The 14,632-nt window shown below is 35.0% G+C and overlaps 1 protein-coding gene across 1 annotated transcript in view; it reads right to left on the reverse strand.

The window, feature by feature from the left end:
• Positions 1-14,632, reverse strand: part of PDGFRL (platelet derived growth factor receptor like) — a 262,539-nt gene that overhangs the window by 228,841 nt on the left and 19,066 nt on the right. The gene's annotated exons all lie outside the window — the stretch shown is intronic.

The following is a 14,632-nucleotide window of genomic DNA, read 5'->3' on the forward strand; positions in this document are numbered from 1 at the left end:
TCGTCTAGATTATGGGGTAGATTTATTAGGCAGCGAATGCTGCTTTCTACGCCCATTGTTTCAGGCTCGCCTTAAACGGAAGTTAAGAACTGCTGCTTTTTAGGTGACGGGCTGAAATCATCCCAATCTGATATGATTAGGATGATTGACACCCCCTGGGGGGCGGCATTGCCAAGCATTTCACAAGAAATGTTTGTGCAATGTTAAATGCCAACGGCGTATGCTGTTGACAATTAGTGAGGTCGAGCGGACATGATTCACTACAACGAATCATGTCCGTTCGACCTTTAATAAATCTACACCCACAAGTGGAGTGCAAAATATCACTTCTGCGAAAGCGATATTTTCGCACTTCCATAGGCTCCAATAGGAGCCTCGTTCTTAAGCCGTCAGACACGGCATAGCGAAGGGGGTAAGTCGTGCAGCAATGGACAGCAGATTGTAAATATATATGTATATGAATATATATTTATGTGTTAATATGTGTATATACAGATATTAACACATAAATATATATGTATATAAGCATATATAAAAAAATGGCACTGAAAAGTGCCTTTACATAGTGAACACCCCGCACCCGCAAACTTTAACCCCTCATAACTGCTTTTTGCAGATTTTTTTTTTAATATTCTTTATTTTGGGTCAATAGAGGTCTGACCCCAGGTTTATTTTCTGAGCACTAATTGCATCCTGCAAGTTCACAATAGCAATTACCAGCCACTTGTAAAAGCTGGTTATTTATTGCGCACCCGTAAACAAGCAGATTTGCACGTTTACGGGTGCACAATAAATAAGAGCTCCACTTATAATCTAGCCGTGTTTAATGACCCTGTAAAGAGTTAAGGTTGCTATAGAATGTATTAGTGAAAATCCTCCTGGAGTTCAAATATAGATTGGATATTGTGTTACACACACGCACACCAGATATAGTTTAACAATACATAACATGACACTATTTGGGACTTGTGTCAAACAGCTACCAAAGCTTAACTAATGTATAAGACCTTTGACATAATATACTACGTTTCTATCAAATGTTTAGAACTGTTTCCTAAAGCTAAATTTTTAATATACTGTAATTATGTGATATGAAACATTATGAAGCACGAGTTCATGGTTTATTTGTAAATGGCATTTTAAAGTGCAAATTACAACTATATAACTCAGTACAGAACAAAGATTAGTGACGCACATATCCATGCTGGCAAAGTCTATATCAACGTAATAAAACAATGGAGTTACATTTATTTTTGTGCAAAGTATATTCATGCATTATCTATATAGAGTGCTTTTTAATGCTCCTGCTCAAGCATTAACTGTGCTAGAAGTAAGATTTTTCCGCACATATTATGAGTTGAAAGTAAAAAGTTATTGATTGCACGCTAACTCAACGCGCGTAAAAACTCAAACTTAGAATATTGCGCGTGATAACCTATTCCCCCATAGAATTCAACAGAGCAAAAAAAGGGGGGAAAACCCCCACTCGTGTGCAAACATGATTGCATATTCCAAAGTGTGCAAACCCAACATGAAAATATGAATATTTCACATTCCAATGTTCTTCACATAGCAGAATATGTTCTGTTTATTTATAAATACATATTTCTACATATATCTGATGTTTTGTTGGTACAATATATATCTATACCTATATATATATTTATATTATTATTATTTTATATAGGTATATATATATATTTATATAGAAACTAGTATTAAAGCCCATTACACGGCCAAAATCACCTCTCCCTCCAAGAACCTTTCCCTACCCTCTGATCCCCTCTCCCTGCCACTCTCAACTTTTTTTTTCTGCAGAGTAGTGGTTCCACCCACTCCCGCCCCCCTCCAACGATGATCCGCTCACCTGCCTCCCTCCTAACCCTCCCACGCCACCATCTTAGCAGAGTAGAGGTCCCATCCGCTCCCACCCCCTCCAGCGATGATCCACCCACCTCCCTCCTAACCCTCCCACGCCACCAACTTAGCAGAGTAGATTCTTAATGTCAGGTATGTTTGTCTCAAGCAGTCTCTACTGCACATGACTGCATCGGACAAACATACCTGGCCTTTTATAATATAGGATACCTATTTAGAAAGACATAGAACATATTCTGCAATGTGCATAACATTGGAATGTGAAATATTTACAGTAAACACACAGTGCATAATAGTGCTTAAATATGATTTTGCATGTTTTTATCTACTTAAAGTGATTGTAAACTTTCTTAATCTAATGCACAGTATATACAATTAGTCTTCAAAACAGGGGCACTTTCATTGATTACATTTTTTTAAGACGCCATGTGGGGCACGCAATGATTGCATGAAGTCGGACTCGTTATCGCTCAGCTAAATTAAAGTATGAGGTGTGGGCGGAGGAACGGCGCAATGTTTACCATCAAAAAATTGTAAATATTTTACTAATAAAGCATCTTAAAAAAATTTAATCCATGAAAGTGCCCCTCTGTTAAAGACTAATTGTATATACTGTGCATTAGATTAAGAAAGTTTACAACCACTTTACCTAAGGGCTCCAAATGCACTATGCGTTAACATGTGTATATATGTCTATAAATACATATATAAATACATATGTACACATATATAGAGACATATACATATATACATATACATCTGTATGTATATGTATGTATCTCAATGTACTTTTATCTGGACCTCATATCTTCGAGTCCTTATACCTAATATGTGCAATATTTTATTTTAATAATTTTTATTAGATGGTGTAATTATGAGTGTAACTGTACTTTGTAATGTATTTTTTATTGTTTTGCAAAAATGGTTCAGCAGAGCTCTGAGGACGTGCTAACTCGACACGCGTTTACTGCAATAGCCCTTTACTTTCAACTTGTAATACAAGCTGAAACCCTGACGCATGCAAACAACCGCGATAAACTCCTTTTTGCTTGTTGCGAAACTGTTAGTGCTCCACTCAAAATCTGGCGCTTTATATTTTATTACAGTCAAATAAGTAAAGGCTTCATAGCTGCTATACAATATTAATATTAATAATAGAGATATCTCTGGCTTAAATCTTTAGCAAATCTGCTTTGATGTTTCTCCTAACCCAGAGGGCTGACATCTGTTATAACATTTTGTGTTTTTAAGGTTTGCACATTCCACATTTGCTAAATAAACAATGAAATAGAGTTTGACTGCTCACAAACAAAATCCGTTGGTCCATCTTGTCTGCCCACCACATTACCTACCTAGAAAAATTTTGTTTTTCTTATACTTATTTCACACATTCTTGAATTCTCTTACTGTAACATTTACACACAAAGAATGTCTCATTCCATGAGCTCTAACTTAAACTTTGCATGCTATATCTTCCCCTTCACCACTCAAGGACAGATTTTCTAAGATGTTCTGTAATATATTTTGGGCAAACCTTTTAAAAGTCCTGGAGTTTTCTCTACCATTTTGTCTAATATATATATATATCTCTGGGAGTAGTCCCACAATATATGTTTTCCATAAATACCTTCCTTCCTTGCTAATATTCCTTTAAATATCACCTCTTAATCTCTGCAATCAACAAAGAAAGCAAAGATTTTGGGTGTCTGCACATTTTTTATGTAGTTTTGATATCAAACAATTTTACATTTTTCTATGCTTTAAAAATGGTTGGTTATATTAAAACCCTAAAGTCTATACAGTATGGTGTAAATATGGGCTGAGGTAGAGGAGGAAGGGAACATCAGCTGTAGCCCTTGGATCACAAGTTAAATCGGTGACATTCAAATCCACATAATCATAACTGGGATTGCTTACTGTGTGGTGCTGCATTAACTGCATCTAAATAATAAGCTATATCTAGTGCTAAATCACATTTAATTATTTTAAATATAGTACATTTTGAACACTATACATGTTCCTTTGGTTACATGAAGGTAAAGTAGCTAATCAGGTTTTCGACAATAGTGTGAAGATATAACCAAACATAATTGTATCTTGAGAAATCTTTATGCATCATATTCTTAGTCCTAGCATTCTAAACCACAAATCGTTCTGGAAGTAATAATCTCAAAGTGAAGTTTGGTTTCAAATGGAGCATGTGGGAATGTTATTTTTTTTTCAACAAATTTTCTTTATTTAATAAAGGGGCAGTCTAGTCCAAAATAAACTTTAATGATTCAGATAGGGCATGTAATTTTAAATAACTTTCCAATTTACTTTTATCACCAATTTTGCTTTGTGCTCTTGGTATTCTTATTTGAAAGATAAACCTAGGAGGTTCATATGCTAATTTCTAAGACATTGAAAGCTGCCTCTTATGTGAATGCATTTTGACAGTTTTTCACCACTAGAGGGCGTTAGTTCATGTGTGTCATATAGATAACATTGAGCTCACGCACGTGAAGTCTGTCAAAAGAACTGAAAAAAGGGGGCAGTCTGTAGAGGCTTAGATATAAGGTAATCACAGAGGTACAAAGTGTTTTATTATAACTGTGTTGGTTATGCAAAACTGGGGAATCTATACTATAATCATGTTTGTAACACGTCCGTCGCTGTCACCAGTTGCGCATGCATCCTCAAAGGAATGTTGGCTGCATCCAGATGGATTTCGAAAATGGTGGATTTCGAAAATGGCAGGGTGATGAAAGAATCCACCACAGGCGGATTCTTTCAAAACCCTGCCATTTTCGGAATCCACCTGGATGCAGTGTAGGCAAATGAAGCATTTAATTCAAGCAAAAACAAGAAACCGCCCGCACAAAATATTAAGGAAAAATATGTAACCACCCGCACGAAATAACAAAAAACATGTAATTGCCCACACGAAATAACAAAAAGACCTAACCACCCGCACAAAATAATAAAAAAAACTAACCGCACGAAGTATTAACAATCACCTAAATCGCCAACCCCCACATCGCAAAATAATAAAGTAATTAACCCCTAATCTGCAAATTAAACAATGCAAATAACATAATTAGCATATTAACCCCTAAACCACATTGCAATAAACCTAATTAACCTATTAACCCCTAAACCGCCAACCCCCCACATTGCAATAAACCTAAATAACCTAATAACCCCAAAACTGCCAACCCCCCACATTGCAATAAAGCTAATTAACCTATTAACCCCTAAACCGCCAAACCCCACATCACAATAAATCTAATTAACCTATTAACCCCTAAACCGCCAAACCCCCACATCGCAATAAACCTAATTAACAGATTAACTCCTAAACCACCAACCCCCCCACAACGCAAATAACTAATTTAATTACTAAGTCCCCTAAACTAACACCCCCTAAATTAACCCCAATTACATAAAATAAAAAAATGCTGTTACAATTAAAATAAAAAATCCTAACATTAGTTTAACCCCTTAATGACCGGACCATTTTTCAATTTTCTTACCCTTAATGACAATGGCTATTTTTACATTTCTGCAGTGTTTGTGTTTAGCTATAATTTTCCTCTTACTCATTTACTGTACCCACACATATTATATACTGTTTTTCTCGCCATTAAATGGACTTTCTAAAGATACCATTATTTTCATCATATCTTATAATTTACTATAAAGAAAAATATAAAATATGAGGAAAAAATTGAAAAAAAACACACTTTTTCGAACTTTGACCCCCAAAATCTGTTACACATCTACAACCACCAAAATACACCCATTCTAAATAGTTTCTAAATTTTGTCCCGAGTTTAGAAATACCCAATGTTTACATGTTCTTTGCTTTTTTTGCAAGTTATAGGGCCATAAATACAAGTAGCACTTTGCTATTTCCAAACCACTTTTTTTCAAAATTAGCGCTAGTTACATTGGAACACTGATATCTTTCAGGAATCCCAAAATATACCTTGACATGTATATATTTATATTTAGAAGACATCCCAAAGCATTGATCTAGGCCCATTTTGGTATATTTCATGCCACCATTTCACCGCCAAATACGATCAAATAAAAAAAAAAACCTAAAATTTTTCACAATTTTAGGTTTCTCACTGACATTATTTACAAACAGCTTGTGCAATTATGGCACAAATGGTTGTAAATGCTTCTCTGGGATCCCCTTTGTTCAGAAATAGCAGACATATATGGCTTTGGTGTTGCTTTTTGTTAATAATAAGGCCGTTAAATACTGCTGCGCACCACACTTGTAATATGCCCAGCAGTTAAGGGGTTAATTAGGTAGCTTGTAGGGTTAATTTTTAGCTTTAGTGTAGAGATCAGCCTCCCACCTGACACATCCCACCTCCTGACCCCCCCTGACCCCCCTCAAACAGCTCTCTTCCCTCCCCCACCTCACAATTGTCACCGCCATCTTAAGTACTGGCAGAAAGTCTGCCAGTACTGAAATAAAAATATTTTTAATTTTTTTATTTTATTTTTTCATACAGTCTGCAGTGATGGATCCCCCCTTACCACACAACCTCCCTGATCCCCCCATACATCTCTCTAACCCTCCCCCTCTATCTATTTGCCGCCATCTTGGGTACTGGCAGCTGTCTGCCAGTACCCAATTTGCCCCCCAAAATATTTTTTTTTTACTTTTTTTATATGAAGTATTTATTTTCTGTAGTGTAGCTGGCCCCTCTAAATAATATACATCCCTCCCCCTCCCAGATCCCTTACTAAAGAAAGGAGATCCCCTGCATCTACATTGATGCTTTTTTTTTTTAAAGTTGCAAGCATATTTTTCGTGCACGCGCACACGCGCAAACCCACCACCCCGCCCCCCCCGGCCGCAAATGCGTTCCCAGCACAAACTGCCGACAATGTTAGTCCGATTGGGGAAAAAGACACCTAAGGTACATAGTGCAAAAAGCTGCTCCCACTCACCAACGACTTTGTTTACATCCATAGCCGATGCAGATGGGGCCACAGAGTGGCCCTTTCTACATCGGTATGTTAAATGGGGGATTGCAGTGATGCCTCAATATTGAGGCATCACTACAATCCCTTGTAAGCAGCTGGAAGCGATCAGGATCGCTTCCAGCACTACAGACAACAGAGGACGTACCAGGTACGTCAACTGTCATTAAGGGAAGTTTTTCCTATGACGTACCTGGTACGTCCTCTGTCATTAAGGGGTTAAAAATAAAACCTAACATTAAATTACAAATAAATTAATCTAAAATTACAAAAAATAAAAGTCTAAAATTACAGAAAAATATAAACAAAATGATCAAAAATTAAAAAAATTAAACGTAATACCTATGAAAATAAAAAAGCCCCCCAAAATAAAGACACCACCTAATCTAATCTAAACTACCTACAGCCCTTAAAAGGGCATTTTGTAGGGCATTTCCCTAAGTTAAACAGCTCTTTTACATGTAACAAATACTAAGTCCCCCTAACAGTTAAACCCCCCACAATAAAAAAAACTAACACTAAAAAAACTAAAGTACCCATTGCCCCTAAAGGGGCATTTGTATGGGCATTGTCCTTAAAAGGGCATTCAGCTCTTTTATGCCCTTAAATAGGAAATCAGCTCTTTACAGCAAAAAAACCCCTAATCTAACCCCCCCCCCCAAAAAACAAGTCTAACCCCTAAATAGGTACTCACCATTCCTGAAGTTCGGCGGAGAAAGTCTTCTTCCAGGCGGTTAAGTCTTCTTGGAGGCGGCGACATCTTCTTTCAGGACAGGGACCTCTTCTAGCTTCATCCAGGACCAAGGTGACGCGGACGGAGGTGACCGCAGAACAAGACCCGCGACTGCGGAGCTATCCAGTGTGGAGATCCTCTTCATATAGTCACCGCCGCACACTGAGGATTGAATGCAAGGTACCCGTTTAAAAATGGGGTACCTTGCATCCTCATTGGCTGAAATTTTTAAGTCAGCCAATAGGATAAGAGCTACTGAAATCTTATTGGCTGATTTGAACAGCCAATAGGATTTCAGTAGCTCTAATCCTATTGGCTGATTTCAAAATTTCAGCCAATAGGAATGCAAGGTACCCCAAATTGAATGCGGTGCCTTCCATTCAATTTTTTGTGTACGACGGAGATGGGATGAAGAGGAGCTTCTGCACCGTTGAGGATCGCTGCCCCCTGAAGACTGCCGCAGTGGACCGCCGCTGAGGACTGCCACTCCAGGTCCGCATATCGAGGAAGACCGCTCCACACCTCTGCTCTGCATCGCCTTCGCTCCGGATAAAGATAGAAGATGATGGAGCCACCTGGAAGAAGACCTTGTCAGGGTACTGCTGAGTGACATTAGATAATATATATATATATATATATATATATACAGGTGGCCCTCGTTTTACAACGGTTCAATTTACACCGTTTCAGAATAACAACCTTTTTTTCCAGTCATGTGACTGCTATTGAAAAGCATTGAGAAGCAGTGCATTTATTAAAATAGCCAGTAGGTGGAGCTGTCCGCGTGTGTTGCAGTAAAGCCAAGCAAGCTGAAATTAATCAGTTTAACCAGATCTGAGCTATAGAGCAGATTTCAAAGGAACAAGACCTTCCTGTCTATAACTCAGTCCAGATTGGAATGCATAGAAAGAACTGTTTGCAGAGAAATGCAAGTGAAGTCTATGTTGCATGATTATTTTATTAGGTTTATAATGCTGTTTAGCAAATGTTTTTGTTAATTTAACTTAGTTTGATTATATATTCTGTGTTGTGTGATTATTTTATTAGGTTTATAATGCTGTCTAGCATTTAAAGTCTTAATTTCAAAGCTTTTAAAATAATGTATTAGGTGTTACTTATGACAATTTTGAGAGGGGCCTGAAACCTATCTCCCTCACTTCCCATTGACTTACATTATAAACTGGGTTTCAATTTACAACGGTTTCGATTTACAACCATTCCTTCTGGAACCTATCCCCGGCGTAAACTGAGGGCTACCTGTATATATATATATATATATATATATATACACATATATATGATAAGATAAAATAATAAATGTATATATTAAATATTAAACTTGGACATGCTCTGACCATTGCTAGTTACATTCATTTGTATTGCAAGTCTGATGTCAGAATTTGGGTGACACCACCCCCCTTTGCTGATTACACATCAGAGTTCAAAGCAGACAAACCTCTCTACACGCAATATAGAGACTGCACTTTGATGTATTTCTAAATAACTCAATTAAAATAATTGCCCTGATACTTACCTAATTCAGGATGCCCCCTGTAGACAACAAACATTCAGTCTGAACGGATATTTCAATATACAAAAATTCTCAGTGATTGTGGCCCTTATCATCAATTGTTAATTACCCTATACTGAGTTCAAATACACGAAGCTCATACTGACGTCTCTATAGAAAATAGTAGGAGAAGGCAAAGAAAGTCTTTTAAAACCTGTATATTTGGAAAACATAAGAATTAAAATGTTAAGTTTAACTTATATCCATAATTGGCAGATATATGCAAAATATACTCAGGATTGGGTAAATGTACCAATATATATGAATCTAGAAAATCGTCTTAGGCCTAATATACTATATTGGATGAATGTCTGCTATATTAAATCAATAGCTGTATTGGTGAATTTAAAATGTTTTGCAAACTTTCAGAATAAAACAACATTTGTTTCTTTGTTTTTCAGAATCTGGTGTGAAAATGAGATTTTGAAATAAATACATCTTCAATACGTTATCCTATTTATATAATCATGAATGTGGGTCCATATTTTAAACATTGTTGAGACGTGAAATGGTGAAGTGAAATATCTTTATTGAGTGATCAATAATTATAATGCTCCTATATATATCATATGTATATACAGTATATATATATTCTAAATACACTCATGTCTGGAATTGAAATACACGTGCTCAGTTGAGCCAGATAGTCACATGTATATTGACCAGATAGTTTATTAATACTAGCAAATAATAAGTATATTAAGTATACATTTATGAAAATCTATATTGTTCTGTACTTTAAAGTATTTTGCTAATGAAGCTGCATTCCATTCCCTGTTGTCCCTTACGTGTTCAATGCGAGAATTGCAACCAAATGGTATTTTAAATTGTCAAGGGATTTAAAATTACCATATGCATTTCCAAGGGCCAATGAGAGATAAGCTCCGACTAAGTGCTTACCCAAAATTTCACTCAATAATTAGAAAAGAGGTGGGTTTTATCACAGATAAAAAAAATCTTGCACAGGAAGTAATAGGGGAATGATCAATGCTGGCTGATGCTGCTGCTTACCTTGTTTTACTGACTTAACTTTCTGCCTTGGAGATACACAGAGTTTTGTAAGACATAATAATTAATGGGGAAACTCTTTATACCGGAAGAGCAAACGAAATTAAGCCTAACATTCACTTCCAGATTTGTGCACACTCTCTTATATGACAGTGAAAATAATTTTGATTGAAAAAGTTAAACTCTCATATGGGTATTTGATAATGTATGGCAATTTTTATAATTTAATATTTTAAAGCAAAGATATTCTTTGTTGCTGTAGCTTAATTGAAGCTGGTGATTTAAAAGGGTATTTGGTATATTAAATATACCAGTGTATTCCATATATTAAATATATTGGTGCTAAGTAACTTTATTATTAGGAAAGGTTTTGTATTCCATTTATAAATTCAGTTTTATTTATTGTATATAATTGTTAGAAACTTATTCTTAAGAACTTGCACATAAATTGGCTATTGTGTTGATATTATATTAATTTCCCTGGTTGATTATTTAAGTGAAGTATATAAGATTATATTGGGTTAAAATAGCTTAATTATATTTCTGGAAATTCCATTAGATTTATTGAGATTTGGCAAGATTTGTGTTGAAAGATTTGGTTATATATTGTTAACTAAGCATTGTTAAGTTAGTAGTCCATATTTTGGTATTGGAGTAAGTGTTGCTGGCTAATTATAAATTGACTTGTAAATTTAATGGTGATATCTGGTGTTTAATTAATTTTGAGTTAAGGTTCATTTATAGAAATATTTCTTCCATTTACAGGATAATAGACAATATCTATTGAATAGTAATTAATCTAAATATCCCTATGGCCTGCTTAATATTTTCAAGTTGTGTTGATCAATTGATAGCTATAACTGGTCATAGGTGATGTTCAGTTGCTATATAAATATAATCAAAGTGTATATAAAGATTAAATTATCAGAATTCAGGAATTAATTTATTTTGAGATTAAATATTAATGTTTATAATAATTTTATTGTCATAATTTCTAGAGATCTCAATATCATTCTGGAATACATAATAGAGATTATATAACATTTCACTGGAGTGTATTGACAAATTCCACTATATTAATTGGAGATATTGCTGACAATAATTTTATGATAGATTATTAATATTCATAATTCCATTAATAAACAATATTGTTATGCATAAATATATAACACGTTGGATGTTACTGCTTAGATAGAATTAAATAATAGTGTAACTTAGGATATATTACAACCTTCACCGCCGGTCTTCAGGAATGATGAGTACCTATTTGGGGCTTAGTCTTAGACTTTTTCTTTATTTTTTGGGGTGACTTTTTTTAGATTAGGGTTTTTTGGGCTGCAAAAGAGCTGATTGCCCTTTTAAGGGCAGTAAAAGAGCTGAATGCCCTTTTAAGGGCAATGTCCATACAAATGCCCCTTTAGGGGCAATGAGTATCTTAGGCTTTTTTAGACTTATTTTTTTTTATATTGGGGGGTTGGTTGGGTGGGGGGTTTACTGTTAGGGGGTACTTTGTAATTGTTGTATGTAAAAGAGCTGATTTCTTTAGGGTAATGTCCTACAAAAGGTCCTTTTAAGGGCTATTTGTAGTGTATTGATAGATTAGGGGTTGTTTTTATTTCAGGGGGGATTTTTATTTTTATAGGGGTATTAGTTTTGGTTTAATTTTTTTTATTTTAGATAGCTTTGTTTATTTTTTTCTGTAATTTTACATTTTTTATTTTTTGTAATATTGGCTTTGGGGTTTGTAGTTTTTTAAAAATAAACTGCTGGTATTGACTGTCCCTTTAAACATCAACAGCTTAGTGCATAAAGCCAAGGAATCAGGTTTATAGAAACTACATAACTCAAGTAACACTTCTATTTACATACTAAAGACTAAAGCCTCCTCACTTTAAAAGATAATAAAATATCAAACTAAATTTAGATTTGTAAGGTCATTGTTAATAAAGCAAACCAAATGAATTTGCAGCTGTAGTTCAAGACAGTTGCTTATTTAATCGTTGAAAAGTACAGGTACTGGAAAATCCTTTGCCCCAGAACCTCCACAACTCCACTAATTTAGCTCATATGTTCCTCATAGAGCCCAGGGACGCGTAGAGAGGTCATACACTCTGCTTAGAGAGCCAAGGATCTTTGCATTGTAATATAATTAATACATAAAAAAAATTGGAGAGCACAAGAGTTGGAAAGGATGAACTACCCCTGAAAATCTGTGCCCTCCTAAATCCTGCTGCATTGGCTTGGCGAAAATACACCCCTAGTGTGAGAATGAAACGATAGTGCAGAACCATGGCGTAATAGCCGTTTGCAAGCTCAGCAATATTTAAATTATTAGGCTCTGCAGCTTTCTAGTGGTGAAAATAATTAAAAAAGAACAAACACAATTACACATATACTGTAAATATTATATGATTAAAATATTTAAATATATTAATTCACACCATTCATGCTAATTTTTCAGTGCTCAGCCTGAAAAATAAAATACTTTAAACTAAGAGCGACAAAGCTTTTTTCATTCTGCTCAAACTAGTGGGAAACTTTCAAACACGTCCAAGGAACATCTTGTACAGCATACTCACACTATATTTTACTTAGCAACAAAAACAATTTTACGTTTTACAAATGTAAATTACTACACACTGCTATACACATAATTTAAAAGACAACAATTAAAGTGAATAAAACTTGCACTTTATTAAGTAGAGTATTTGCTTTGGGCATGCTTGTTGTTGCAAATCATCGATATGTCAATATGGGGGAAATTTAAGAGAGGTCACTTCTAGAGGTCAGTGAAAAGAACCAGAGGCAGATATAGCTTTGGTGTTTTCTAACAGAGGGGAGGGAGACAATGTTTTCATAAAGGTAAATCATCACAAAAGATTTTAAAAGGAATTGCATAAAAAAATAAAAATAAAAAATATTCAAGTGGGTGGAAGCAGGAAGGTGAATGTTAACTGCTCACATTTTATATAAATAAAGACTCAGGTAAACATCAATTGTTAATTGGTATAAACTAATATCAAGGTTAACAGTCAAATTTTCAGGACACTTTCACATCCTTATTTTGCTAGTCATCTGGCTGAGCTGTGAGTTAACAGGTCTCTGTCTCATTGCACATAAGTCCTTATGGAACATTTGTATAATTAGAATATAGACACAAAAAGTGAGCAAGAACTCTTTATTTACACATTAAATAACATCATATTTTCTCTAAATGAAAGGTCTCTAAAAAATACACATTCTTGTCTTAGTGACTAAACAGTGACAAATCCTGTAGCAGAGTTGGAATACAAGTCTACCGAAACATTTTCTATCATTCACCATCATCTGGCAGCCATTCTACTACTTCTCACATATCCTGTAGCAACCAGCCTCGCTGATGAGATGAACTGGTTGTTTAACTGACCAGCTAAAACCTCATGGTCTTAGGTTCCAATGCTATCAGGGCTGACTTACTAAAAGGGAAAAAAAAATTTCTTTCATGATTCAGATAGAGAATATAATTTTAAAAATGTTCCAATTGACTTCTATTATCTCATTTGCTTGATTATCTTGGTATCCTTTGTTGAAGAAGCAGCAATTCACTACTGGGAGGTAGCTAAACACATTGAGAGACAATAACATGGCATATATGTGCAGCCATTAATCATAAGCTCCTGGGCCTACCTAGGCATCCTTTTCAACAAAGGATACTAAGAAACAAAAATTAATTAGATAAAAGAAGTAAATTGGAAAGTTGTTTAAAATCACATGCTCCATCTGAATCCTGAAAGAACAAAATTGGGCTTCATGTCCATTTAAGCACCATTGAAGTTGGGTAATAACAGCTGTTATTTGGCTAATGGCGATTAGCAATTAAAATCCAAAGCCTGTGTTTTGAGTCCAACCGAGGGAAAAACACTGTTTAAATAATGCAATTATTATTATTAGTGTCACAGTTATAATAATAACATACTTCATGGATGTAGAGTCATATAAATATGCTTTCTGTCTAGAAAAATATAATATGTGTATAAAGCATAAACAATTAGCACTTGATTACAAGTGCAGTACAATTGATAGTACAGGGTGTGTTGTCTTTTGCTCTACTTCACACAAGGAAGAGCTTACAATGTGGTATTACAAGTGGATGGTTATATATTTCAAAGGGGTTTTCTGGTTAAGCACACCACAAAAGGACTGTTTAATCTTAGCACACATATTGTGGGAGTGCTACCAAAGTGACCTTAACAATTACAAAACAACAAAAAGTGTTAGTGCACATCCAACTACTTAAGTCCACTCTTTCATGGCATATTTGTATATGCTTCTGTCTGCCAAATATACTTACATAGCTTCTAATAAGATTGGGATAAACATCTCGCAATAATATTGGCTTATATTTGAGCTGCAAAAACAAATATGCTTCTATCTGCTAAATATACTTACATAATTCAAATAAAATTGGGATTGACATC

This window comes from Bombina bombina, chromosome 2 (genome assembly GCF_027579735.1).
Source record: "Bombina bombina isolate aBomBom1 chromosome 2, aBomBom1.pri, whole genome shotgun sequence".
Lineage (NCBI taxonomy): Eukaryota > Metazoa > Chordata > Amphibia > Anura > Bombinatoridae > Bombina > Bombina bombina.